This window comes from Tamandua tetradactyla, chromosome 2, assembly GCF_023851605.1.
Source record: "Tamandua tetradactyla isolate mTamTet1 chromosome 2, mTamTet1.pri, whole genome shotgun sequence".
NCBI lineage: Eukaryota > Metazoa > Chordata > Mammalia > Pilosa > Myrmecophagidae > Tamandua > Tamandua tetradactyla.
This window is the reverse complement of record NC_135328.1, coordinates 120,207,298-120,232,305: the sequence shown is the minus strand read 5'-3', so window position 1 is coordinate 120,232,305 and position 25,008 is coordinate 120,207,298. Positions and strand designations below refer to the sequence as shown.

Below are 25,008 nucleotides of genomic sequence, written 5' to 3'. Positions count from 1 at the left end.
AAAGTTGTTGGCACCCAGGGGCCTGGAGGGAAGACCAGCAGAGAACATCCTGTGCCTTCCACGTAAGAAAGACACTCAGTGGAAAGTTAGCTGCCTTTCCTCTGAAGAACCAACAAAATAAATCCCCTTTTATTAAAAGCCAATCCGTCTCTGGTGTGTTGCATTCTGGCAGCTAGCAAACTAGAACAGCCTGCTTAATTTCTCTCATAGGATACCAATTTTTGACCTTAGCAACAGACTATGACTTGGAAATTTTATCTAATCAGACAATTTGGAGCTCAATGAATGGAGAATTTTGGCGATCTTTTCCCCATGACATCCTGTAGAGTCCTGCACCCACTCTTTCTGCATGGAGAGTATTGTAAGCCGAGAGCTGCATGTCTATAAAATATCCCATGTTTCTCCTACTAAGGTCAACTTGCACTGGGGGATCAATTGAATTACACAGTGCATTTGTTTTCTATTACCGCTGTAACAAATTACCATAAACTCAATGGCTTCAAACAACACAAATGTATTATCTTACTTTTCTGTAGATTAGAACTCTGACAGAGGTCTCACTGAGCTGAGTTGTCAGCATGTCCATGTTCTTTTCTGGGGGCTCAAGAGGAGAATCCATTTCCTTGGCATTTCAAACTTCTGGAGGTTTCCCATATTCCTTGGCGTGTGGCCCCATCCTCCATCTTGAAAGCCAAGAATGGCTCATAGAGTCCTTCTCACATTCCATCACTCTGAGCTCACTTCCATCATCATACCTGCTTCTTGATTCTCACTCTTCCGCCTTCCTCTTCCCACTTTCAAGGACGCTTGTGATTACATTGAGCCCATCTGAATAATCCAAAATAATTTCCTATTTTTAAGGTTAGTTGATTAGCAGCCTTCATTCCATAGGCAACTTAATTCTCCTATGCCATATAAGATAATATGTTCGCAGGTTACAGGTTTTGGGGAGTAGTCATTTTTGGGGGTCATGATTCTGCCTACCGTGCAGAATCTGCTGAGATGTGATGGGGAAACTGAGGTTGAAGCTCTAGAACAGGGCCGGTGGGCCACAGGCTTTTATCTATCCATTTTTTAATCCATTTTATCCTTTATTCATTTTTCCATTGACTCTATGGGAACACCCCATGAATTACAAAATTCCTGGTGATATATGCCTACAACACTTAATCTAATTTGGGCACCATGGGCTGCCTCAGAGTACCCAAACCAGAGAGTAAACCACTGTGAATGAAGCAAGAAGACCAGCAAAGGATGATGATGAAACAGAGCGTTCTAGATGTCTATTTTAAATGTACTGCTTTCTAGAATGGGTCTGAAGGCCTTAATCTCTGTTTCCTACTTCCATCTCACCTGGCATTGACATTTCAGCATAACATTCATTCAGTTATTTTTGCATTTGAATCACAGCAACTTTGCCTCAGCTCTACATCTCTTCCCTCATCTTTTGTGGTTTTTATTGTCCTCACCACTTAGCCACTCACTTAGATCCTTTGCATGAAAAAGTCAAATGATTCATGTAGTAAGTGCCATTTCCTCTCTACTCACTTAAAATCCCTAAGGCCAAGGACTTAGATTTGTTTCTTTTATTTGCATTTGTTCCTCATGCAAAAACATTTTTAAATGTGTACATTTAGCCACTATCATTATACACTCTAGGCATTCCTAGATTATACCACTTCTTTATCCAGTTTATGGGTAAATGAGTAATAAAATAAAGATAAGCATGAAAAATAATAATAATAGGTCAGGAATATGGGGGAAAATACCCCTACATAAACCATGAATAATAGATATAATACTACTTTAATAATCTTTCATCAATTGCAACAAATGTAACTATTGTTAAAAAATAGTAGAATATAAAAAAAAGTGTTATCAGTTATAACAAATTTTCTACACAAATGCAAGTGGTGGTGGGATGGTATATGGCAATCCTATATTTTATGCATGATGGTTCTGTGCACCCACAACTTCTTTAATAAAAATAATTTTAATGAAAAAAATAATAGGCAGAGAACTGGAAAATTCACAATGTATGAATGTTAAACAACAGAATCAGTGGGTTAAAGAAGAAATTGAGAAATCAGTAGATACCTCCAAATAAATGAAAATGAAAACATGACTTATCAAAACCTATGGGAAGCAGCAAATGCAGTGCTGAGAGGGAAATTTATAGCCCTAAATGCCTTCATTATAAAAGAAGAATGAGCTATAATCAAAGACCTAATTGTACACCTTGAGGAACTAAAAAACGTACAGCAAACTAATTTCTAAGCGAGCAAAAAGAAAGATATAACAAAGATTAGAGCAGGCATAAATGAAATTGAGACTAAAAACAATAGAGAGAATTAACAAAACCAAAAGTTGGTTCTTTGAAGAGATCTTTAAAATTGACAGACCATGGTTAGACCTACAAAGAAAATAAGAGAGAAAATGCAAATAAATAAAATCAGAAATGAGAGAGGGAGGATGTGGTAGTTAGGTTCAGGTGTCAACTTGGCCAGGTGAAGGTGCCTAGTTCTGTTCCTGTGGCCATGAGCTAATGGTACTTGAAACTTATCTGTTGCTCATTACATCTGCAGTCGGCTAGGAGGCATGCCTGCTGCAATGAATGATGTTTGATTTAATTGGCTGGTGCTTAAATGAGAGAACTCGATGCAGCACAGCCCAAGCAGCTCAGCAAACCTCATCTCAGCATTCACAGCTCAGCCCAGGCCTTTGGAGGTACAGAAAGGAATCACCCTGGGGAAAGTTGTTGGAACCCAGAGGTCTGGAGAGAAGCCCAGCAGAGACCATCCTGTGCCTTCCCATGTAAGAAAGAACCTCAGTTGAAAGTTAGCTGCCTTTCCTCTGAAGAACTATATGTTAACTAAATAAATCCCCTTTTATTAAAAGCCAATCCAGACTTCCGGAGAAGATGGCGGCTTAGTAAGAGGCGCGGATTTTAGTTTCTCCTCCAGAACAGCTACTAGGGGAATAGAAATGATACAGAACAGCTCCCAAAGCCACGACAGAGATAAAAAAGACAGCGTACCCCATCCTGGAATGGCTGGCTGGCTGAGAGAACCCGCTCTGGTGAGATCGCCGAGGGGCGCAGGCTTCATGGAGCGGGGCGGCAAGCGGCTGGAGTCACTCCCTTCCCCCTTCCCGGGCTGGCTGGGAGAATTGGACAGGCGGTCCCCTCAAACCGTGGCGGCTGGCGCCCACACCACGCGCGGCCCCCTGGACCAACTGAGAGAATTGGATCGGAAATCCCCAGGCCGCGGAGAACGGTGATGGGGGGGGGGGGCCCTTCCAAACCCGTGACTCCCCGGGAACAGTGCACTGGCCCGGGCGGGCCGCTGCGGCTGGCGCCCTCCCGCCACGCTTGGCACGCCGGGCCGACTAGGAAATTCGGACCCTCCCCGCATTCAGACCCCGGGCCGGCTGGCACTCTTCCAAGCCGCTTTAGCTAGCGAACCTCCCGGACGGTGAGAGTTTTCCAAAGTTAAAGGACCCACAGCACCTTTTACTGGTGGGACCCGCAGACAAACGTGTACCACGAGCGCCACCTACTAGGCAGGATAAGAAAAACAGAACCCAGAGATTTCACAGGAAAATCTTCCAAACTTTTGGATCCAACACCCAGAGAAATCTGTCTAAATGCGCAGACGCCAGCAGAAGATAACGGATCACGCTCAAAAAATTGAAAATATGGCTCAGTCAAAGGAACAAACCAATAGTTCAAATGAGATACAGGAGCTGAGACAACTAATGCTGAATATACGAACAGAAATGGAAAACCTCTTCAAAAACGAAATCGATAAATTGAGGGAGGACATGAAGAAGACATGGGCTGAACATAAAGAAGAAATAGAAAAACTGAAAAAACAAATCATAGAACTTATGGAAGTGAAGGACAAAGTAGATGGAAAAAACAATGGATACCTACAATGATAGATTCAAAGAGACAGAAGATAGAATTAGTGATTTGGAGGATGGAACATCTGAATTCCAAAAACAAACAGAAACTATCTGGAAAAGAATGGAAAAATTTGAACAGGGTATCAGGGAACTCAAGGACAATATGAACCGCACAAATATACGTGTTGTGGGTGTCCCAGAAGGAGAAGAGAAGGGAAAAGGAGGAGAAAACCTAATGGAACAAATTTTCACTGAAAATTTCCCAACTCTTATGAAAGACCTAAAATTACAGATCCAAGAAGTGCAGCGCACCCCAAAGAGATTACACCCAAATAGGCGTTCTCCAAGACACTTACTAGTTAGAATGTCAGAGGTCAAAGAGAAAGAGAGGATCTTGAAAGCAGCAAGAGAAAAACAATCCATCACATACAAGGGAAACCCAATAAGACTATGTGTAGATTTCTCAGCAGAAACCATGGAGGCTAGAAGACAGTGGGATGATATATTTAAATTACTAAAAGAGAAAAACTGCCAACCAAGACTCCTATATCCAGCAAAATTGTCCTTCAAAAATGAGGGAGAAATTAAAACATTCTCAGACAAAAAATCACTGAGAGAATTTGTGATCAAGAGACCAGCTCTGCAAGAAATACTAAAGAGAGCACTAGAGTCAGAACTGAAAAGACAGAAGAGAGAGAGATGGAGAAGAGTGTAGAAAGAAGGAAAGTCAGATATGATAAATATAGTACAAAAGGCAAAATGGTAGAGGAAAATATTATCCAAACAGTAATAACACTAAATGTTAATGGACTGAATTCCCCAATCAAAAGACATAGACTGGCAAAATGGACTAAAAAACAGGATCCTTCCATATGCTGTCTACAGGAAACACATCTTAGACCCAAAGATAAACATAGGTTGAAAGTGAAAGGTTGGGAAAAGATATTTCATGCAAATAACAACCAGAAAATAGCAGGAGTGGCTATACTAATATCCAACAAGTTAGACTTCAAATGTAAAACAGTTAAAAGAGACAAAGAAGGACACTATCTACTAATAAAATGAACAATTAAACAAGAAGACATAACAATCATAAATATTTACGCACCGAACCAGAATGCCCCAAAATACGTGAGGAATACACTGCAAACACTGAAAAGGGAAATAGACACAAATACCATAATAGTTGGAGACTTCAATTCACCACTCTCATCAATGGACAGAACATCTAGACAGAGGATCAATAAAGAAATAGAGAATCTGAATATTACTATAAAGGAGCTAGACTTAACAGACATTTATAGGACATTAAATCCCACAACAGCAGGATACACCTTTTTCTCAAGTGCTCATGGATCATTCTCAAAGATAGACCATATGCTGGGTCACAAAGCAAGTCTTAACAAATTTAAAAAGATTGAAATCATACACAACACTTTCTCAGATCATAAAGGAATGAAGTTGGAAATCAACAATAGGTGGAGTGCCAGAAAATTCACAAATACATGGAGGCTCAACAACACACTCTTAAACAACGAGTGGGTCAAAGAAGAAATTGCAAGAGAAATTAGTAAATACCTCGAGGCAAATGAAAATGAAAACACAACATATCAAAACTTATGGGATGCAGCAAAGGCAGTGCTAAGAGGGAAATTTATTGCCCTAAGTGCCTATATCAGAAAAGAAGAAAAGGCAGAAATGCAGGAATTAACAGTTCACTTGGAAGAACTGAAGAAAGAACAGCAAACTAATCCCAAAGCAAGCAAAAGGAAAGAAATAACAAAGATCAGAGCAGAAATAAATGAAATTGAAAATATGAAAACAGTAGAGAAAATCAATAAGACCAGAAGTTGGTTCTATGAGAAAATCAATAAGATTGATGGGCCCTTAGCAAGATTGACAAAAAGAAGAAGAGAGAGGATGCAAATAAATAAGATCAGAAATGGAAGAGGAGGCATAACTACTGACCTCACAGAAATAAAGGAGGTAATAACAGGATACTATGAACAACTTTACGCTAATAAATACAACAATTTAGAGGAAATGGACGGGTTCCTGGAAAGACATGAACAACCAACTTTGACTCAAGAAGAAATAGATGACCTCAACAAACCAATCACAAGTAAAGAAATAGAATTAGTCATTCAAAAGCTTCCTAAAAAGAAAAGTCCAGGACCAGATGGCTTCACATGTGAATTCTACCAAACATTCCTGAAAGAATTAGTACCAAATCTCCTCAAACTTTCCTTCCACTTCAAAAAAATCGACGTGGAAGGAAAACTACCTAATTCATTCTATGAAGCCAACATCACCCTCATACCAAAACCAGGCAAAGATATTACAAAAAAAGAAAACTACAGGCCAATCTCTCTAATGAATATAGATGCAAAAATCCTCAATAAAATTCTAGCAAATCGTATCCAACAACACATTAAAAGAATTATACATCATGACCAAGTAGGATTCATCCCAGGTATGCAAGGATGGTTCCACATAAGAAAATCAATTAATGTAATACACCATTTCAACAAATCAAAGCAGAAAAATCACATGATCATCTCAATTGATGCAGAGAAGGCATTTGACAAGATTCAACATCCTTTCCTGTTGAAAACACTTCAAAAGATAGGAATACAAGGGAACTTCCTTAAAATGATAGAGGGAATATATGAAAAACCCACAGCTAATATCATCCTCAATGGGGAAAAAGTGAAAACTTTCCCCCTAAGATCAGGAACAAGACAAGGATGTCCACTATCACCACTATTATTCAACATTGTGTTGGAGGTTCTAGCCAGAGCAATTAGACAAGAAAAAGAAATACAAGGCATCAAAATTGGAAAGGAAGAAGTAAAACTATCACTGTTTGCAGACGATATGATACTATACGTCGAAAACCCGGAAAAATCCACAACAAAACTACTAGAGCTAATAAATGAGTACAGCAAAGTAGCAGGTTACAAGATCAACATTCAGAAATCTGTAGCATTTCTATACACTAGTAATGAACAAGCTGAGGGGGAAATCAAGAAACGAATCCCATTTACAATTGCAACTAAAAGAATAAAATACCTAGGAATAAATTTAACTAAAGAGACAAAAAACCTATATAAAGAAAACTACAAAAAACTGTTAAAAGAAATCACAGCAGACCTAAATAGATGGAAGGGCATACCGTGTTCATGGATTGGAAGACTAAATATAGTTAAGATGTCAATCCTACCTAAATTGATTTACAGATTCAATGCAATACCAATCAAAATCCCAACAACTTATTTTTCAGAAATAGAAAAACCAATAAGCAAATTTATCTGGAAGGGCACAGTGCCCCGAATTGCTTAAAGTATCTTGAGGAAAAAAAACGAAGCTGGAGGTCTCGCGCTGCCTGACTTTAAGGCATATTATGAAGCCACAGTGGTCAAAACAGCATGGTATTGGCATAAAGATAGATATATCGACCAATGGAATCGAATAGAGTGCTCAGATATAGACCCTCTCATCTATGGACATTTGATCTTTGATAAGGCAGCCAAGCCAACTCACCTGGGACAGAACAGTCTCTTCAATAAATGGTGCCTAGAGAACTGGATATCCATATGCAAAAGAATGAAAGAAGACCCATGTCTCACACCCTATACAAAAGTTAACTCAAAATGGATCAAAGATCTAAACATTAGGTCTAAGACCATAAAACAGTTAGAGGAAAATGTTGGGAGATATCTTATGAATCTTACAACTGGCAGCGGTTTTATGGACCTTAAACCTAAAGCAAGAACACTGAAGAAGGAAATAAATAAATGTGAGCTCCTCAAAATTAAACACTTTTGTGCATCAAAGAACTTCATCAAGAAAGTAGAAAGACAACCTACACAATGGGAGACAATATTTGGAAATGACATATCAGATAAAGGTCTAGTATCCAGAATTTATAAAGAGATTGTTCAACTCAACAACAAAAAGACAGCCAACCCAATTATAAAATGGGAAAAAGACTTGAACAGACACCTATCAGAAGAGGAAATACAAATGGCCAAAAGGCACATGAAGAGATGCTCAATGTCCCTGGCCATTAGAGAAATGCAAATCAAAACCACAATGAGATATCATCTCACACCCACCAGAATGGCCATTATCAACAAAACAGAAAATGACAAGTGCTGGAGAGGATGCGGTGAAAGAGGCACACTTATCCACTGTTGGTGGGAATGTCAAAGGGTGCAACCACTGTGGAAGGCAGTTTGGCGGTTCCTCAAAAAGCTGAATATAGAATTGCCATACGACCCAGCAATACCATTGCTGGGAATCTACTCAAAGGACTTAAGGGCAAAGACACAAACGGACATTTGCACACCAATGTTTATAGCAGCGTTATTTACAATTGCAAAGAGATGGAAACAGCCAAAATCCCTATCAACAGAAGAGTGGCTAAACAAACTGTGGTATATACATACGATGGAATATTATGCAGCTTTAAGACAGGATAAACTTATGAAGCATGTAATAACATGGATGGACCTAGAGAACATTATGCTGAGTGAGTCTAGCCAAAAACTAAAGGACAAATACTGTATGGTCCCACTGATGCGAACGGACATTCGAGAATAAATTTGGAATATGTCATTGGTAACAGAGTCCAGCAGGAGGTAGAAACAGGGTAAGATAATGGGTAATTGGAGCTGAAGGGATACAGACTGTGCAACAGGACTAGATACAAAAATTCAAAAATGGACAGCACAATAATACCTAATTGTAAAGTAATCATGTTAAAACACTGAATGAAGCTGCATCTGAGCTATAGGTTTTTGTTTTGTTTTGTTTTGTTTTTACTATTATTACTTTTATTTTTTTCTCTATATTAACATTCTATATCTTTTTCGGTTGTGTTGCTAGTTCTTCTAAACCGATGCAAAGGTATTAAGAAACCATGATCATGCATCTATGTGATGATGTTAAGAATTACTGAGTGCATATGTAGAATGGTATGATTTCTAAATGTTGGGTTAATTTCTTTTTTTCCGTTAATTAAAAAAAAAAAAGAGAAGGGGTAATTGGAGCTGAAGGGATACAGACTGTGCAACAGGACTGGATATAAAAACTCAGAAATGGACAGCACAATACTACCTAATTGTAATGCAATTATGTTAAAACATTGAAAGAAGCTACATGTGAGGTATAGGTTTTTTTTTTTCTCTCTATTATCGTTTTAATTCTTATTCTGTTGTTTTTTTATTTCTTTTTCTAAATCAATGCAAATGTGCTAAGAAATGATGAATATGCAACTATGTGATGATATTAAGAATTACTGATTGTACATGTAGAATGGAATGATTTCTAAAAGTTTTATTAATTTTTTAATTAATAAAAAAAAGATTATCAATTAATTACATGCCCTATCCTTTATGTTGATATCATTTCTCAACATGAAAAAGTCTGAAGGGACATTGCCAAATATCCCTCCAGATGCAGAGAAGGTGAAGGAAGAGATAGAAAAGAGAAAACAGGATTTGGCAAATAGTAAGACTGCTGAATCACTACATTAATATTCCTTCTAGTTGTCAGTGTTTTGGAGTAGCTAGAAGGAAAAATCTGATATGGTGGTATGGTAGCCCATGACGAACTTTGGGATCTGTTCTGTAACTACTTGTTGAAGTTGCTTTTTTTCTTTCATTACTTTGTATATATGTTAATATTTTACAATTTAAAAATTAAAAAAAATAATAGCTACACCACTGTGATGGGTTAGGTTCTGGTGTGAACTTGGCCAGCTGGTAGCGCCCAGTTGTTTGGTCAGACAAGCCCTGGCCTAACCGTACTGCAAGGATATTTTATAGTTCATTAATAAACCAGAAGGTTGGTTTATTAAATCATCAGTCAGTGAAGGGAGAGATGTTTATCTGGTGTAAAATTTATATTTAACTTGTATGGTCAGTTTAGTTTAGTTGAACACCATAAGAATAAGGAACCTTAAATAAGACATGAGATCTTGTTGATTAGTCCAGGTTGGTGCAATGCCCCGATATATCCCAGAGTAATCTTGGCAGTGAATAAAGAAGTATTTGCAAAGTACACTTGGGGGAATGGGGAGAAAGGAGGACTTCTCCCCATTCCTCTCCACTTGGGGAATTTTGATGTTCTCACAAGCAGAAGGGACAACCAAATCAATAGCTTGAGCCCTCGATCTTGGGGTTTGTCCCTATGAAACTTATTCCTGCAAAGGATAGGCTAAACTTACTTAAAATTAGGCCTAAGAGTCACCCCCCCAGAAAACCTCTTTTGTTGCTCGGATGCAGCCTCTCTCCCTAAGCCAAGTTGGCAGGTGAGCTCATTGCCCTCCCCGCTACATGGGACATGACTCCCAGGGGTGTAAATCTCCCTGGCAATGTAGGACAGAAATCCCAGGATGAACTGGGACCTGGCATCAAGGGATTGAGAAAGACTTCTTGACCAAATGGGAAAGAGAGAAATGAGACTAAATAAAGTTTCAGTGGTTGAGAGATTTTAAACAAAGTTGAGGGGTTATACTAGAGGTTACTCTTTTGCATTACATAGATATCCCTTTTTAGTTTATGGTGTATTAGAGTGGTTGGAGGGAAGTACCTGAAATTGTTGAGCTGTGTTCCAACAGCCTTAATTCTTGAAGACAACTGTATAATGATACAGCTTTTAAATGTGACTCCTTTTATCCAGGGTATGGACAGATAAGTAAAACAATAAGGATAAAAAATAAAATAATTGGGGGGGGATAAAGAGTAAAAAATTGGGTAGACTGAAATACTAGTGGTCAGTGACAGGGAGGGGTAAGGGGCATGGAATGCATGAGTTCTTTCTTTTTATTTCTTTTTCTGGAGTGATGCAAATATTCTAAAAATGATCATGGTGATGAATGCACAACTATTGTGATGATACTGTGAGTCACTGATTGCACACCATGTATGGACTCTATGTGTGTGAAGAACTTCTCAATAAAAATATTTAAAAAAAAAAAAAGCCAATCCATCTCTGGTGTGTTGCATTCTGGAAGCTATCAAACTAGAACAGGGGATATTACCACTGACCCCACAGAAATAAAAAGGATTGAAAGAGTACATGATGAACAACCATATGCCAACACATTAGACAACTTAGATGAAATGGACAATTCCTAGAAACAGATAAGCAACGTACACTAACTCAAGAAGAAACAAGAGACCTCAACCAACCAACTACAAGTAAAGAGATTGAATCGATTATCAAAAACCCCACAACAAAGAAAAGCCCAGGACCAGATGGCTTCACAGGTGACTTTTACCAATCATTCCAAAAAGAATTAATACCAATCCCGCTCAAACTTTTCCAAAAATTTGAAGAGAAGGGAACACTACCCAACTCATTTTATGAATCCAACATCACCCTAACACCAAAATCAGATAAAGACACTACAAGAAAAGAAAATTACAAAGCAATTTTTCCAATAAATATAGATGTAAAAAGTCTCAAGAAAATACTTGCAAAATCAAATCTAGCCACACATTATGCCAGGGTGGTTCAACACAAGGAAACCAATTAATGTAACACACAACATAAATAAATCAAAGGGGAAAACCACATGATCATCTTGATTGACACACAAAAAATAGACCCCATTAACACAGTATTGATTTCCCTCATTTGCCACTTGTAGCATACAAGCTATAATTCTCGGGGCTATCTTATCTCAGGAAGTTGACGGGAAGTTTCTTGAAAGTAGAGACCCGGTATTAGTTATTTTTATCTCTTGCTGTATAAAGCTTAAGGCTTAGGAGAAGCCGTCTAGTGCTGCCAAGGAGGTGTGCAAAACCCTTTTGGGAGAGAGAAGAGAGTAGGCCTGGGTGGGGTCTGCAGTAGGAAATCTGAAAATCAGGTGGAAGCGCTGAGCTCCAACCCACAAGGAGAGGCAATGGATTGTTTGCCACACCTAAAGTAGATGCATTTTAGAGAGAGAGGCTACCAGAAGAACTCAGATCTCTGGAGCCAGAAAATGAAAGCAAATCTAAGCAGATTGGGTAGATGCATTTTAGAGAGAGAGGCAACCAGAAGAACTCAGATCTCTGGAGCCAGAAAATGAAAGCAAGTCTAAGCAGATTGGGAACGATGGGGAATGGCCTAAAACAACTGCTAGAGTGGAAGACTTGCCTTTTGGGCCCACTGGGATGTGGCTGGCCTTACTTAAAAGGTCAAGGCCAGTAGAAGTGGTGATATGTATGTCCAGAGAATCCATTTTCCCTGACTGGCAAATGAAAATGATGAAATACCATCTCCCTATCACTAGACCCCCATCAAAGTACAGCTTCCAACCTAAATATTATCTCTAGTATTCTTGAGATTAACTCCTCCCACCCCCAAAGAATTCCAGAGTCCAAATTTATAACTAACAAAGCTTGACTAGAGCTTGCACTGTTTCACTTGCTGCCGTTCATAATCTAGATCTGACGCTTTAAAATAAGATATCCCCACACCCTCCACCCTTTGGCTTCAACCTGAAAATTTCAACTCTAGGACCTCCCTTCCCTGTGGATCTCAGCCAATCCTGAGAGCCCTTGTGGATTTCTCAGAGACACATATCATCCACCCAATCAAACTTTTCAGCTCACAAATCGTAAGTGGTAGCCTCTCCAGCCAAGTCACCCCTGGAAACAAATTTTAAACTCTTTGAGCAGAGAGAAATATTTGGATCTCAGCCTATTTTGCAAAGGCTGAGCATCAAATTACACACTCAGAGCTTCTGTTTTTTTAATATTATGTGTCTGTACAGTTTAAACTTTCAGGAAAGTAGTATTTTTTTCCTAACAAACTAAAGCTTGCTGGCGCCAGCGTTGCATGGGTGACTGTGACCAACGTGTGATCATGTCACCAGGATGCAGACGAAGTTCCCAGTGAAATCATCTGAATACCCAGGACGGGCCAGATTTGGACCTGGAACACAAGCCTTCCCTTTGCCTTTCGGGAAAGTTCCATAATTACTGAAGTTACAAAGACTTTCCATGAATTACTCAAATATCACACCCTGTGTCTCTAGGCAGTCAGACATCAGATACAGCTATGTATTCTTATATTTGTGGAGAGTTTTTTTTTTAATTAGAGGATTTTTTTTCTTTCTATAACTTTTCTAAGTTTCAAAAACATTCTTAGCTCACATATCCAGACGATGCAAATCCATGTGTTTTGTAATGCTCCACATTTCAAGAGAAAGAGAGGGAGACCATTTGAATTTATTTTTCAAAAGTCTCAACTGATTAAGACTCTATCTTCAAAGTCTGGGAATAGTTTGCAAATGATGTGGCCCACGACTTTTACCTCTAAGTTTCCTCCAGTGTCATTTGTATGGTCTTCACTTCGGGATCTGGTGAACATTTGAGCAGCAGAGGCCCTGACATTTACAGTTCTGCAGCCCTGGGAGGAAAAGTTTGCTGGATAAATTAACCATATTAATAATATTTTGGAGAATTTTTAAAACCAGTTAAGATAACAAGCTCTTCCCAATCACTTTACATGAATTGCTCACGTTCTAAATTCTAATCACAAGTTTATTATTCTGCTTTATTAAACTGGGCATTTAAATCTTCCTTACGAGGAAGCCCCTTATTAACATAGTTTAAGTAATTCTATTTACCCGAAATAAATACAACTACATATCTTATATAGATAGCATATATGTTATGTATCTATGCTTTTTGTTTGCTTGTTTTAACTTTTTTTCCAATCTTTAACCCATTTAATGAGGTTTGACTCCTTCTTTAGCTGTTGTAAAAAGCTGCATGGCTGCTCCCTCCGTTTCTCTCCAAAATACTTCTGTCGGCCTTTGTTTTCCTTGAGAAGTATAGCACAGCCCGGGTCCAGGCTGAATTCACCTGCACCCTCGGGCGTAGCTGTGAGCCGGGCTGTGTTTGGTGGACTGACTGCTGAGGCTGGCAGTAGCAAACGGCTGGCGGGAGCTGCCTGCCCCGTGCAGGTCAGCATGCGCTCAAGAAAGGAGGCCTTTCTCTCTCCTAGGGCTCACTGTTCCTCTTAGGCAGAGGAAGGAACACACACTTCAACCCACCTACCACGTGCCACAATGTGCTAAGCACTTTAAATACATTGCCTTCTTTCATCTTCCCAGGACGCCAGGACAAAACCACTACTGTCCCTACAATTTCCTCTTCTACTGAGTGGAGCCCGGATTTAGGCTAAGGGCTATCGGATCCCCAAAATCATATAAGTATATGTAAAGAAACTGGCCCCTGAAATCTGATAAGACAGCCAATGAAATATAACATCTTTAAAAGAAAAACAGAAAAGATTTCATACACCAAGCATGTCAGTGGAATTGAATATTTTGTTGAATTTAAGGAAGGAACTCTCTGACAAGTGGTACTATGACCAGCACCGCAGTAAACAGTTGGGAGGACAAGTGATGATGGAGCTGAAAATACTTGTAAGTTGAATATTTTGGAGATGGCTCAGGCAGAGATGACAGCAGGGTGTTATTTCTCTTTTCTCTTCTTAAAGCTCCCATAGAGAGTTAAATTCTGATGAGCCCTTAAGAGAGAGAGAGAGAGAGAGTGTGTGTGTGTGTGTGTGTGTGTGCATGTTTCTGAGATGGGGTGGGATAGTGTTGTAAGTTTGTGTGTGCGTGCATGTTTCTGAGATGGGGTGGGATAGTGTTGTAAGTTTGTGTGTGTGTGCATGTTTCTGAGATGGGGTGGGATAGTGTCGTAAGACCAGCTGGGCATGTCACATGCAGTTGCAATGGGAAAAATGCATAACTTTGCTGGAATTATCTTTAAAACACACAAAATCACTCATGTCATTCCCCTGTTCCAAATACTCTAAGGGTCCTCTGACTCTCACAGTAAAATAATCTAAGCTGCATGGCAGAGAAATACAAGCCCTTTGTGATCGCTCCCTGACTGGATGACCAGTCCCTTTCATCACCACTCCACTTTTAGACATTGCTCTAACACATCACATATCCCAGGTACCATTCCATCAGCCTGGGGGAGCCCCTGGTTGGAACAGCTCACCTCCACTCCTACTTCAAGCAGCATAAAGGAGACCTTCCTGTACTCCTTGGCGACGTCTCCTGTTTCTGCCCTCCTACCTAATGCCACACCGGCCCCGTCACAGCAGCTGTCTCAGTGTATTGCAATCTCTGGTCCACAAGATGTCAAAAGCTCCAAGAACAAGCACGTGTCTTTTCAGTGTGGCATATTCATGGCTTTATTAGGTCGCTCTGTAGTTTGCTGAATGAATGACTCTTCTTTAAACTCACTTTAATCTTAAGGTCTAAGATTAAACTGTGTTTGAACAGTAAAAGTAAGGGGCAAAATTGTGATATGTTGCTCTTAGGGAACTTTATTTTTCACCAGACTAGGGAATTTTAGAATCCTGGTGGAACTTTGTGATTCTGGGCACAGATTCTTCATCCGTAAAATGTGGACATTGAAATAATTAACTCTTAGTGATGTCACCAACAGCTACAGAGAGTGAGAGCCAAAGAGTGATCCTTGATCTCTGGATTTCAGTCCAGTTTTCCTTATAACACAGTTCCTCCCAATAGAATCTTTCTAGCCTTGACTCTGTGGCTGAAATCTTTGCCATGTGAATTCCAGTAGAGACAGTGAGTCCCAAATCTCCAGTTCTAGCATATTTTAAGTGATTTTCTTTGAAAGAAAGGATTACCAGGAACATTAAAATGCAGGTATGAGATTATGTCAAATAACGAAGACTACAAATTATGTGGTACTGGAAATAATGAAAGGAAAACCTTTTCTTTATCTTTATTAGATATTTATTTATAAAATTTACAAAGTGTGGCTGCTCATGTGTCAAAATATCCTTGAAGTATGAGCCGATGTTAGTGTGTAACTATTCACGATATCCTGAATATCATTTTCAAAATTGAAATTTTTTTCCACAGAAGGAAATATATGTGATCCTAAAATGAGTCAGCTTTCTTCAATATTGCCATCTACCAGGTAAAAGAATGTGTGTATTCAACTTATAAATCTAACCACAGAGGACAATAAAATGAGTTGCAAAAGCCAAATCATCAGATGAAGGTAGAATTTCCTGAGGCCTAATTTTGTGCGGCAAACACCAGCAAGAAAACTGTAACTTCAGAGCATATCATAACCAAGTCAAGAGGAAGCCTTCCTTCAAAGTAAAATCAAAATATTTTACAAATTAAAAGACATTTTAACTATTTGAGCTTCAGGCATATGGAGGGAATATACACGGTATGCAGCTGTCTTTACATCTCCCTTTTTGTGCAGTAAAAAGGACCAATCCCAGTAGGAACAAGATATATATTCTTTTTTGCCAAAGAGAGTTGCACTTTCATGATTTCCCACAAAACAGCTGCAAAAATACCTACACTAGGGCATCTGGACTTCTTAAAAGTGACTTGAGGATTTGTGGCTAATGAAACATTGTGAAATAACACTCACCATGTTGTAAAAACTACTCTTAACCATTTATTAGCATCTTTAAGACAAAAATGAAAGCTGCCTTAAGCGTATTAGCCTCAGCTTGATTAGAAGAAAACATGAATATGACAAAGAAATAGTGTAAATAGATGCCTTGCCAGAAGTAAATCTTGACACAGTAAGACTTTTAAATCCCTTTTAAAGGTAATGAAGAGCAGTGTGGTTAAAATCCCAACTGAGAGCTGAAGTTTAAGTGTTTGATCAGATTCCGAGTCTTCATCAGTAATAACTTTCATGTTCTTAAAAAATGTGGTTTCCTATTGAGACCGAGCATTGTTCACAGAAAAAAAAAAAAAAAGGAATTCTCTTAAAGATGTTTTTCATTTTTACCTCTCACAAAACAGGACTATCAAAGTGAAAGCTATGGCCTTTCCATGAGAACTTTGGCCAAATAAACCATGTATTGTTCCATCTTAAAATGAAACATCTGGCTGATTTAAGAAGAAAAAGACCTTAATTATTCTTGAGTATCTAACAGAGAGAGGTTAACTTCAAAATCTATATGTCTTCCCAAGCTGGACATGGAAGAAAAAAAAAAAAACTATGAAGTTATTTTTGACTCAGGAAAGTAGATCTGGAGGTAATTTAGTGAACACAAATTACCACTGGCAAGGAAAGAAATATTTTATTCTCCTGGTGAGTCTTTTTATATGAGAGGCCAGTATGGAGCTGTCAGCAGGGAAAAGGCATTTGGATGGATTTAAAATAATTGAAATTCAAGTCCAAAATTGAGTAAGATATCCAGGGTTTCATACGAAGTTGTGCAACTCCTTGGAGAATTTTAATTTTTAAATTGAAGCAGAAGGGTGGAAAGTCTGAGACATAAATTCAGGTAGAGGAAAGCTGACAGCTTGGAGATAACAGGTTGGAGGGATAGCTAATACTAATGTATTTCTTAAATTCTTCTCTTTAAGCTGCATGTTTAGTGTAGGTTTTTAAAAGGGGATCCTAAAATAAGGGCCTTTTCTCATATTCCTGATGGCCACTTGGAAACCTCTCAGACCCCTCCCACCCACCCCTAGCTCTAGGGGTTCCTTTGGTGGCTTCCTCCTTCAGTGTGGGTGAGCCTTGGCTCACTTTGCCAATGCGCCAATACCAGACCATACCTGAAACACACGCTCCTCTCTCTACCAGAACCGTGGGGCAGGGTGGGATGGGACATTGATTTGGATACTGGCCACATTTCCTCTCAAAATCCTATTTCAGGATTTTGGAATAATTCACATGGGCGTCACTTAAGACAGAAGAGCTGGTCAAGACTTGACTGAAGGTAGGGAGGAACTTCAAGGCAATTATGTCTGCGGTAACTTGAAGCTGTTATGTACCCCAGAAGAGGCCATGTCCTCTTAATCCATTCCTGGAGGTGTAGACCTATTATGAATGGGACCTTACGATGAGGTTATTTCAATTGAGGTGTGACCTGTCTCACTCAGGTTGGGTCTTGATTCCTTTGGTGGAGTCCTTTATAAGAGGATGAAACATATACAGAAGCTGAGAGATAAAATTCAGAGATGCTCACAGAGAAACACGCAGAGAAGATTAGAGAAAAAGCCACAGATGGAGAAGCCAGAAGCTAAAGCAATGAAACCTGGGAGAGAAGGACCAGCAAACATCACCATGTGCCTTGCTATCTGACAGGAGCCTGAGCTCACCAGTAACCAGTCTTTAGAGAAGATATCTTCCTGTTGATGCCTTAATTGGGACATTTACACAGCCTTAGAACTGTAAATTCGAAAGCTAGTAAATCCCTATTGTAAAAGCCAAACCATTTCTGGTATATTGCATTCTAGTAGCTTTAGCAAACCAAAGCAATATCCTAGGAAAGGAATATTTACAACTGTACTCCAAATCTGTCTTCCTTCACAGTTCTAGGGAAAAGCACCCATAGCTGGAAGGAAAAGGGCCTTCTCTTCATGGACACATTCAAATTATCAACCTTGACTCCTGGCCTGAACCTCACTCTTCCATTTCTTTTGATTTCCATCATGTGAAACTCTGCAACCTTTTGGGCAAACCCAGTCCTCCTCACAAACTCACCTCGGGGTCTGTCCTCTTGTCTACCCAGCACTATATTTCCACAAATTTAGAATAATTTCTCTCCCAAAGGAAAGGGGAGACTAGGAGGGAATGGTGCTGCCTTTGGCATTTTAAGTCTTGTAGAACAAGCTATCTTAAGTGATGGAACAACTGATCTATTGAACACATATATTCACATGTAATACCCAAGGGTATTCTTTAAATCTCAAAGAGAGCATCATCTAAACTTATAAGGTGGAAGAGAAATACCAGACTCCCTCATAATTTGCAAAATTGCCTCTTTCATGATGTAGCTTATGTCATTGGGTTATTCAGAACATTACAAATACCATCCCTTCATCCTCCCCTTTCTTTATACCATCAGCTGGGAATAACCACATAGCTTTGGTTAAAACACTCCCTTAGCTTTACAGATACAGATACAGGATGCTCTGAAGTTGCCAAACAACTGAATTAAATTCTCATCCAAGGGTCAGCCTAGTTGGTCTCTTTTGGAGTGAGGAAGTTACCATGACACCTAAAATTATTTTATTGAAGATTACATGGCTAGTTATTGCTTATCTATTTAGATGAGTGGTGGGTGGTTATAAGAATAATCTAAAATAATTTATACTCAAAATAATGTATTTGGTGGGTATATATTACAAATGGAATATACTAAAAATTTGAAGATCAACCATAAGTGAAAGAAAAGACCAAAACTCTACTCTGAAGTCCACACTAGAGGCACTGGAAACTAGCAACATATTTGCAACAACTTTTCAGTTCAACTTTCATGTTTTGGGAGATTCAAGAATTTACTTGATTATTCAGAATACATTGTGATGGTTAAGGCCTGATTATTACTGTGAGGACATTTCATGGACTTAAATCATCAGTAAGTTGACTGCATCCATGGGTGATTACATCTACAACCAACTAAGGAGATTATCATCAACAGTAAGAGATGTCTCATCTAATCAGTTGAAGGCTTTAAAAAGGAGAAGTGATGATTTCAGCAGTCAGAAGGGAGAATTTCCATCTCTACTTCAGCCAGCCAGCTTCTCCTGGGAAATTCATCAAAAACCATTATCGGTTTTTGGAATTTGGACTTGCCCATCCTCACAGTCACGTGAGCCAATTCTTCTGAAAAGTCTCATAACATTTACATTGTGTGTGTATATATATATGTCATATCTATGACAATACAGGCTGAAAGAGAGCAGTCACAGGAAGGGTCGTCAAGATGAAGTTCGGAATGAGCAGCTGAAGGCATCATTTCAACCACAACCTGTAGGGGTTACCCAAAGCACTGTGTGATCTACCACATTTAAACCAGGTGATGGGGAATGTTTGCAGCATTTTTTAAGGTTCATATGATTACATCATGGAGGTTATGTCTAAATGAAAAAATGGAGAGTTATCTCTACTTTAACAGAAATCCAACATCAACCAGTTTCATTCCTCTACGGCATAAGATCAGCACTCCTTACCAGCAAGAAGTTAAAATGGTCCTCACCCAGATAATCCTGAAGATTGAGAGAATAATCAAATGAGAGGGAGGAAGTGTACCTAGAAATTAAGATTTAACAAATGATTATGATTACTGACTCATTATAGAGATACATCCTTTTTCATTTCTAGTGTATTAGGATGGCCAGAAGGAAATACCTGAAATTGTTGTACTGTAATCCAGCAGGGTTGATCTTTGATAATGACTGTATAACTACATAACTTTTATCATGTGACTGTGATTATAAACACCTGTGACTTGTATTCCCTTTATCCAATGTTGAGGTAGATGAGTAATAAAATAAAGACAAAAATAATTAATAGAGAGATGGGATGTTTGGGGTTTTCTCTTTTATTTTTATTTCTTCTTTTCAGTAATGAAAATGTTCTAAAATTGATTGTGTTAATGAATACACAACTATATAATGATGCTGTGAGTCACTGATTGCATACTTGGGGTGGATTATATGTATGTGAATATATCTCAATAAAATCACTTAAAAAAAGAAATCAAAGATAAGCTCACAGGTTCAAGTTAATTTCCAATTATACTGTAAAAAACCGATGAACTATGGTGACTAAACAAAGATATATGATTTTACTTAAAAAGTTGACATTGACTGAGGGACTGAATGAACTAAGACAGTAGACGAGCCCAATGTTGTGCCAGTCAGTAAATCTTAAAAATGGTTGCCAATTTATTATTTTCTTTTCTTTTTGAGGACAAGAACATTGGCTCCTAGCTAGAGTGTTTAATTGTTTGATATTTCTCTGGTTGTCCCAAGAACTGTTCAGGGATTCTCAATTTTAAGTTCCCCTCAAAAAAATCCCTGATACTCATTATCCAAACCTTGATTATTGTTATTTTAGTGGAAGATGAGGGAGTTTGATGGAATCATGAAATCCATCCAAACAGTTTAATGTTGCAGTTCTCTTAATAAAATTGGATCTAGAATACCCATGTCACTGACTTGGGAAAGAACCTTCTGGAAGAGGGAAAAATTAAAGCAAGAGGGCTTCTCATCAAAACAAGGCCTCAGGATTTTGGCTCTGAGGCGTAGCCTAGTTTCCAAGGGAAGAAAATAAGCTTTAAACATTCTTTGAACCTGTCTTCACTGCTTTAAAACAGAGAGCAAAAGAGAGAGAGCTGAGAGAGGGAGGGAGAGAATTTTAAGGAAACTATGACACATAGGGATAAAAAGAAAGAACATCTGCAAGATAATTCGCAAATTCCTTCACAAACAGAACATTTAAAACTTTAAAGTTTTCAACACCAAGTAGACCACACTGTTTTCAAAGTATTGTTTACCGTTTTCTTCTATAATAAACTCAGTAAATCTGAGTACTTCTTTGAAGAGGAAAATAGGATAGAGATGGTAAAGAGAAGTGCCTTCTGTGATAACTACCATTTTAAATGATAGTTACTTCAATCCATCATGAAGTTTTGATATTTAGTTTACACGGGAAATGGAAAGAGCTTTAAATATAATTTGCAAGATTTCTAGGTATTCTATGTTATCCATGACTTGAATTAAATTAATGAAATATCTGGGAGAAAACATTTTTAGCAAGCTAAATAAACTGTGTATTTAACCTCCTTTGGTTGCTGAAGAAAATTAAGGGAATAATTGTGTTGTTACTACAAAAAAGGGAGCTGATGCCATATGCAGCTGGGGAAATGGGGAAATAGTGGCCAATTAGCCTGTAAGGTTGGCTAGGTCTCCAGACAAAAAAATGGAAGTGAAATTGGTTTTTATATTCACCACTTTAAAAATGAAAGGTATAGTTGAAGTATAAAGGGATAAGGATGGGCAAGTTTAAGAAATGAAGCTCACTTCCTATCTGAGCAAACGGATGAGAGCAAATTGGAAGTCCAGCACCCCATCCCCACACAGCTGAGACAAGGAAGAAAGGCGAAGGACCCATCCCCAACGCAAAAGTGGGAACTGGCTTCAGCAAAAGCACCTGGAATGGTTGTAGCCGATGCATCATCCTTCATTACTTTGTTGCTCTGTTACCCTTTCGTTCCTTCCATCCTCCTCTCCTTCTTTTTCACTCCTTTCCTTTACATGCTCTTTGATACTGTCTTAGGCCAGCAGCCTGCTCCACCAAGCCAGCTACTGGAATTCAGCATCCTGGTCTGCTCTGAGGATAACACAAGGAGAAGGTCTGAATGAAAAGCAAGAGTCTCGGTGTATCAGGGAAGACCAGTGGAAGATGCTTTTTATTCAGAGCTCTAGACACAATTAACGGATTTTAATCAGTGAAGAGCCCTCTTTCTTGACATTCCTCGAAATACCATGATCTATAATAAAAATTGGATGTTGTGATTTCCCTAACCAGTGGCTGATTTCCTCATTTAAGTGAAGTATCAGTTATATCATGAATAATTTGAAAATGCTACCTTGTTCTCTGTTTGTCTACAGCTTCCTCATCCATACGATTGAGTTCATTATCTTGGTGCAGAGATCCACCTCAATGACCTTTGAGATCAATGACTGATGCTATGAAAAAGTCCTTGATAACTCAAGTTCAACACTAATCTTCCTATATTGAGGGTGGGAATAAACACATGGTTGGCCCACCTACTTTTCTGTGATCCTAACTTTTCCTGCCCAAAGAATCAGCTGAAATAACAACTTCTTTGAGCAGAATTATTGATACCCTCTGAGAATACATGCCAGGAGGGTGATCTGATGGTACCACCAAATAAAAAGCCCCAACACAACACAGGTCAAACAGTGTTCACCACATTGATAAATTTGCCATCTCCTTAGTACATGCATGCAGTGAACCTACTGAGCCAATTACATTCCACTGAACTGAAAAGATTTCTTTTGCAGATCTTCCTGACTTTTGTAGACCCAGCTGTGTGACAATCGATAATTTTTTTGACCTTTATGCCTGCTTTGTGCATACTGGCACCCACTGAATGCTTTGCTGAATTGAAGAGAGTCCCAAGTCAGAACTTACAAAGATCTCTCTAAGGCAATTCATACTCATATAAACAATTCTTGTGTGATATTAAAGGTAAAATAATTGCGTATTCCGGGTCCATCCTGGAAAACAGAAACCACTTTGTTTATGTAAAACAAATGGGATTTGACTCCTTACAGAGGTGACTGATGGAAGCTGAGAATCCCAACAGTGGATAGTGGTGAACCCCAGAGATTAGCAAGAGTAAGAAGCTGCTACTTCAGCTGGAAGAATAGAGGAAGGTTGCACGTTGCCTGAGCCCAAAGGTGAGCCCAAAACAGAAGTATGAGAACCACGGCAGTCTACTGGGCTCTGGAAACATAGAGGACATGGTTCCTGCAGAAGAGACTGTCCAAGGAAAGAGAGAAGGGAAAAATACCCCATTTTCTCCCTTCTTTCCTCCCCACCTTCTCCCACCTCAAATCTCCAGGCATTTCCCGCCCCCCCCCCATCAGGCAAACAAGACTGGAAAACAATTGACAAGGAAGCCTGGGAAACCGACTTTAGGGGAAAGTCTCCCAGTGATCCAGAGCAGGGCAGAGCAGGGAGGAGGGCGAGAATGGATCTGACAGCAAATGGCGCAGGTCTGGCATGATGATGGTGTGCCCACTTATTTAATAGTAACACTGAGTGCTAAGTAAATTCAGAAGCAAGAAATATATTGTTGTTTCTGACACATCATAATGTCAGTGATCAACACATTTTTATATGTCACACATATATTTATATATACATACACATATCAGGGTTAGTTAAAGAAGTCACTGAGGAGCTCATACAAAAAATTAGACATGGGGCATGTGCTGGTTTGAAAATGTTATGTACCCCAGAAAAGCTATTGTTCTCTTAATCCCCATTCAATACTATTTAGGGAAGAACACTTTGACTGGATTGTTCCCATGGATATAATCTATCCAGCTGTGGGTGTGACCTTTTGATCAGATGGAGCTGTGACCCCACCTATTTAAGATGTGTCTTGATTAGTCTACTAGAGTCTTTTAAAAAGGGAACCATTTTGGAGAGAGTTCAGAGCCAACAGGAGACCCAGATGTTTGGAGATGCAGAAAGAAAATGCCCCTGGGAAGCTATTTGAAACCAAAAGCCAAACACCCCAGCAGATGCCAACCATGTGCCTTCGTAGCTGATAGAGATGGTCCTGGACCCATCGGCCTTTCTTGAGTCAAGGTATCTTCCACTGGATGCCTTAGTTTGGACATTTTTATAGCCCCGGAACTGTAAACTTGCAACTTAATAAATTCCCTTTTTAAAAGGGAATATCACATTCTGGCAGCATCAGCAAACCAATACAGGGCATCTGAAGTGTATCAAATAATTTTAAGGCTTTCTCCCTCCAGCATTTCATAAATAATCAAAAGGGATCACTGTGCATATGCATACCATATTGTTGGAAGCAGCATCCTGAATCCAAAGCAGCTAACTACTTAATCTCCATTCTCCCTGAAAGCAAAGGTTGGCAGTCTGAGAATCCAGCAGCCTACAGAATGCATATCTTCCACCAAATCATAGTGCCCTGCCTTCCTAACAGTTCTCCAAGCCTATGGTGTCAGGCTTGTGGCTAAACACACAATTCTGAAGGCAGTCGATGAGCAGGGGCCATGCCAAGCTTACTACACCATTATGATATCAGAGCTGGGGTTGTGTTGCCAGTCTCAAGATGCTGATGTCAAAGCCAGTGCCCCCCTCCAACCTGCCTCATCTGTCAGTTGAAATAATTGGCCAATATTAAGCTGGGGATAAAGACCAAAGGGTTATTTAGGGTGTCCATAGACTAGTTCCCTAGTACCAGCTTCTCCAATTAAGTACTTGATAGCATGTCATGTACAGGGAGACAAGACTTTGGAATCAAACACATCTAAGTCCAAATCCTAGGTGTTCTGCTCACTAGCAGTATAACACATAATGGCAGGCCTTTCATCTGTAAAGTGGGAAGAATGAGGCTAGAATTAATGATAGAATGCACAAAGAAGCCTAATATTCTGGCATGGAGTATGGATTCAACCAATGTGCAGATGTTCTGGATAAATCATTCATTGATAGTAATAATCCATGAAGGAGATAGTTTTGCAAGGTGGAATACTGGGTCACAAGAAAA

The 25,008-nt window shown here is 39.1% G+C and overlaps 1 long non-coding RNA gene across 2 annotated transcripts in view; it reads right to left on the bottom strand.

The window, feature by feature from the left end:
* The window catches only part of LOC143673754 (uncharacterized), a 44,037-nt gene extending 19,270 nt beyond the window's left edge, over window positions 1-24,767 (bottom strand). Inside the window, exon 1 of one of the 2 annotated variants that reach the window (XR_013170588.1) lies at window positions 24,294-24,767. This is a non-coding gene — a long non-coding RNA (uncharacterized LOC143673754). The remainder of the gene's footprint in view (window positions 1-24,293) is intronic. The other variant, XR_013170589.1, reaches the window with a different exon arrangement.
* Window positions 24,768-25,008: the final 241 nt, after the last annotated feature.